This window comes from Lactuca virosa, chromosome 8 (genome assembly GCF_052849685.1).
Source record: "Lactuca virosa cultivar CGN04683 chromosome 8, Lactuca_virosa_CGN04683_v6, whole genome shotgun sequence".
NCBI lineage: Eukaryota > Viridiplantae > Streptophyta > Magnoliopsida > Asterales > Asteraceae > Lactuca > Lactuca virosa.
Window position 1 is genome coordinate 165,333,349 of NC_136433.1, and position 5,538 is coordinate 165,338,886.

The following is a 5,538-nucleotide window of genomic DNA, read 5'->3' on the forward strand; positions in this document are numbered from 1 at the left end:
AGTGAAATGTTGTTAGACGTTCACCACTATCTATATCGATCTATGATGAGTCTTTTGCAAGTGGGAGATTAAAAGATCTTGTATTCCCAAGAGTCATTATATAATGATATTGCAAATAACATATGATCCTATAGGGTCACACTATCAACAACTTGATGAAAATATATTATTTATAAGAATTTGATTCTTGATATATATATATATATATATATATATATATATATATATATATATATATATATATATATCTTATAATTAATTGGAAATTATTTATTTCATGGAAATATTAATTTTCAATGTTAAGTATAAAAATATATCATAATATATCATAAGGATGGTTTATTATATCATGTACATCTTTTTGGACCAAAAGGGGTTTTTGTCTTATATGGATTTATATGTTTTATAAGTTATAAAAATTAGAAGAGTTTTTATAGAAAAACTAGTTTCTTCTTTTTATAAAATATTCAAGGAGACAATAAAGGGAAAAGAAGACATGCTTTCATTTATTTAATCATAAAGCCATGTTCTTACACTTATAGCCTTTTGTTGCTAGATGCATGGTGTATTAAAGCATCAAGGCTCAATAGGTAAGGACTTGGATTAAGATGATTAAAAGGCTTGCATGTATTTCTTCTTTTACTAGCTAAAAGCCACGAAGTTTTGTGCTTCCTATATTCATATTCTCTCTAGTTTTTGTCTCTTAAAGTGTTAAGAACATAAATATGAAGATGATACTTGAATACTCTCTTTGAAGAAAAACTAGTTTTTTGTCATAAGAGCTTAAGAGATTCTTTTATTACAAGAAGAAGACTAGCATCTTATCAAATTGATTTATTGTTGGTGGATATCTCTAGAGAACTTCTACCTTGAAGTTTCATGCCATACTTCATCAACTTCCAATCTCCCATGAGAATCAAAGTCTTCAAAGGTTGTAACACTTTTCTTTCTATGGTTGTTTTTATCTTTCTAAGTCTTGCAAAATATCCTTGGTGGATTAAAATAGTTTTAGTTTTATTCAACAATTTTAAAGCTTCCGTTTCCATTTTTACTGTTTGTGAAACCGGATTTTTGAATAAAAACCCAACACTCTATACATCAACACAGCACCCAGACCCGCAATGGATGCATCACAATAGACTACGAAATCCTCAACTCCCTCCGGGAGGGCAAGCATTGGGGCCTCACACAACCACTGACATAGAGTCTTAAATGATGCCTGCTGCTCAGACCCCCAACTAAAAGCAATGTCCTTCCTGGTCAACTTGGTGAGAGGAACAGCACTCTTGGCGAAATCTCTTATGAACCTCCGATAATAGCCTGCCAAACCCAGGAAACTCCGAATCTCGGATGGAGATCTCGGCACCTTCCACTGCATTTTCGCCTCAATTTTGGCTAGGTCGACCAAACTGTCATTCTGATTGACGAGGTACCCCAAAAATTGGACCTCTCTCAGCCAGAAATCACACTTGGAGAATTTGGCATAAAGGCTCTCCATCCTCAAAACCCCAAGAATCTCTCACAAGTGCTCCTTATGCTGTTCCTTAGTCTTCGAATATACCAGAATATCATCAATAAAAACGATCACTGATCGATCCAACATGGGCCTACACACCAGATTCATGAGGTCTATTAACACTGCAGGTGCGTTGGTGAGCCCAAAAGGCATCACCACAAACTCGTAATTCCCATGACGAGTTCGAAAGGTCGTCTTCTGAATATCCTCCTCCCGTACACTCATCTGATGATAGTCGGACCTCAAATCAATCTTGGAAAACCAAGACGCCCCCTGCAGCTGATCAAAAAGATCATCTATCCTCGGCAAAGGGTAACGGTTTTTCACTGTCAACTTGTTCAATTCTCGATAATCAATGCACATACGGTGCGAACCGTCCTTCTTCCTGACGAAAAGGATCGGAGCTCCCCACAGAGAACTGCTCGATCTAATGAACCCCTTCCCCAACAGCTCCTGCAGCTGAGAGGATAATTCCTGAATCTCGGGAGGTGCAACACAGTACGATGCCTTGGTGATCGGCACCACACCCAGAATCAGATCAATCTGGAACTCCACCCGCCTCTCAGGAGGCACACCCGGTAACTCCTCGGGAAAAACATCAGGAAAATCACATACCACCGGAACATCAGAAACAGAAGTCAAACCCTTCTCCTCAACCCGAGTATCCACCACATATTCCAGAAAACCCATACACCCATGCTGTAAACTCTCCCTTACCCTGGCGGCAGAACAGACGGCTGATCTTGATCTAGTACCCTCGCCATAGATAGTCAGCACTCCCCCACTAGGATCCAAGACTGCCACTATCTGGCACTCACAGTAGATAAGAGCCCCAAACCGGCTCAACCAATCCATACCCACGACCATACAAACACATCCCATCGGGATAGGAATGAGATCAATCGGATATCTGACATCGAAAATCTCCAGCAAACAACCTCGGTAGACATTCGTAGCTGAGACAGGACGCTCATCCGGTATCGAGACCCTCAAGGGCCTGCTCAAGGCCTCTCGCAGAATGCTAAAACTGCGACTAAAGGATGATAACACAAAAGACCGACTGCACCCGAGTCAAATAGCACAAGCGCGGGCACATAATTCACAAGGAACGTACCTACACAATTGGCAATATAAGCAGCATACATAAATTAACAGAAATATAAGGAATACATACCAGCCATGACATCTGGAGCTGCACGGGCCTCCTCTGCTGTCAACTGAAAGGCTCTGCCCCGAGCCCTTGGTGTGTCGGCCTTCCCCTGCCGGCCATCAGTGATATGAAGTATCATTGGGGCGGGAGTCTGAACTGTAATGGATGCAAGTTGTGGACAATCAGCCTTCACATGGCACGTCTGATTGCAGCTGAAACAAACTCGAAATCCCTTGGGGTATACCATAGCCAAATGTCCCTCCTTCCCACACAGGTAGCAATCCGACCCGGACCGACATGGCCCCTCATGAACCTTGCCGCACTTCCCGCAAGTGCGGACCTTCTGGCCTCCAGATCTGTGGTCAGCGGGTTAGCCCGCTTAGTCGCCGTCTGCGACTACACTGGCCTCCTATCCCTACCATGGGCCTCCCTCTCCTCCTTAGCATGATTCTCCAGATCGATCTCTCTTCTCCTGGCAATGGTCTGAAGCTCAGTGAATGTCCTATACGTGGTGTCCGCCACAAACTCCCTGATATACCTCATCCTAACATGCTCTGCAGGCGTGTAGTTAGCGGTCACAAACTTCCACCAGTCCTTCGCTCCTAAGCGAAGCAGGTTCAAAGCGAACCGAACCCTCAAATTCTCCAGACAGGAGCAGGTATAGAAACATCCCTCGCCATCAGAGATCCATCTCATAGTGGCAATCGGATTCTGGGTCCCATCAAACTCGGATGGTTTCGTGTTGGTGAACTCCCTGTACCACAACGAATCACCACCCTGTGCTCTCACAGCAGCGAGAACTAGGGTGTCCGCGGCAGCAGCAGCCTCAGTGACAGCGGCATAGTGTAACGCCCGTGTTTCTAGGCTAGGCATTAATGATGATGTAACAGTCTAGGTTAACCTTTGTAACTCGTTTTGAAATAATAAGAATGTATTATTTGAGTGTTATGTGTTTCATGCTTAATTGTTGTGACTTAATTGAATTAAGGATAAAATAAGCGTAATAATAAAATATTAGATAAGCTCAATATCTATGAAGGAAGTTGTAGTCATTATGACAAGGGTTCCATATATTTAAAGAATGCCGAAATCCGAGTTATAACGAAGAAGTTATGACCTGTCGAAGTCTCGCGACAGAACCGATACGATACTGCGTGACGTAAATTGTGAATTATAGAGCGATATTTAGTCTTAGTGATCTAAACGAAAGTCGTAGAATACGTTAAACCGAGAGCGTGCATAAAAATAACGTCTAAATCTGACTTCGTATGAGGAAGTTATGATTTTTCGAAGTTTCGACTTAGCGGTATGCAGCCCAAAGTTCGAATATGAGATCGAGTGATTTCTAGCCGAAACAATCTAAATGAGAATCGAAGATCTCGTCGATAGTAGTGCAACGGAAGAAAGACAGACGAAAACGGACGTCAGATGAAGAAGTTCTGAATTTCTAACGGAGTTTTCCTGTCCCGACCTACTAAAAATAATATAATAAAAAATAAATCAAAATTAGCCGACAGAGTCTAAATGAGAGTTGTAGAGCACAATCTCACATATGTGTGCATATAAAGAATGTCGAAAACGGAGCTCGTATGCGAAAAATATGAATTTCTGAAGTTCGGGGCACGAACCCCGACACTGTGTCAGAATTCACGACATGAACACAGTGTTCACGACGTGAACTCAAAAGTGACGCCTTCCAGAGCAACCGGACTGATGACGAACGCAATGACCTATGTCTGACTGAACTCACGACGTGAATTTTGAGATTCACGACGTGAATCCAGAAAAATGGCCCTATAAATAGAAACCGAAGGGCAGCCGGCCATGGTTGCTAATTCCTTCACTCTCTCACTCCCGATACCGTCTCTAGCTGTCTTGAAGTACCCCCGAAGCCCCGGTATCATCCCGACACCCGAAGCAAGTCCCGACGCTCCGAAGATCCCGAGAAGAAAAGAGTTTTCGAGCCGAAGCTCTGCCCGCGAGAAGCCCGGTGTGTGAAGATATACCGGTTTTATCGAAGAATTACTACTTGAAGAGTCGTAGTGCTGTCCGACAATCGTCTTATCAAGTGAGTGTATATTCCCTTTCTTTTAACACATAGATATGAAGTATCTCCTATAGAATACGTGTTATGTGTATACGTATATATATATATATATATATATATATATATATATATATATATATATATTATCTGTTTATTTGGAATGTGTATTAAATGAATATCTCATCAAGTTTTTAAGTTATATATGAATGTATGTTTGTATATTTTTGATCTACAAAAATTTTGGGTTAGAACATGGGTTGGTAGTTGACGTGTGATAAATTGATGAGAGGCCTCAATGTTATTGTGATCCAGTCATCTAGCGGAGTTCAGATGACGACCACGGACTTTTCTAGACAGTGTAGTGGAACGCTGGCAGGCTCGCCACCTGTAGGTGTTAATGAACTTGGGTGTTCATTTGTTGTAATCCATCCCCCACATGGTTGCCTTATTTGACTTATATTGCTGGGAAACCCCCGATGCATGTGTTGTCGCCCCGATAAAAATCCTTAGGCTAGGTCCCCTGTGATAGTTGTTTTAGGGACGTAAAGTGAGGATAACGGGAATGGGTAATTGGGTTATTGTTGGTTGATGAAATTAATATAATTATTTATTGTGGGTTGAAAACCCTATATGCTCACCAGGCTCCCAAGCCTGACCCACTCAGTTTTCTTTGTATTACAGGCAGTGGCGCGAGAGCATAAGTTGGATGACTTATCAAGATATTTTGATTATATGCTTGTAGTGTATATAACTGTTGTAAGGCTTATAATGTGTCGTTTATGCTTTTGGTCTGTATCGGAACATGACATCCCGTGTTTTGTTATA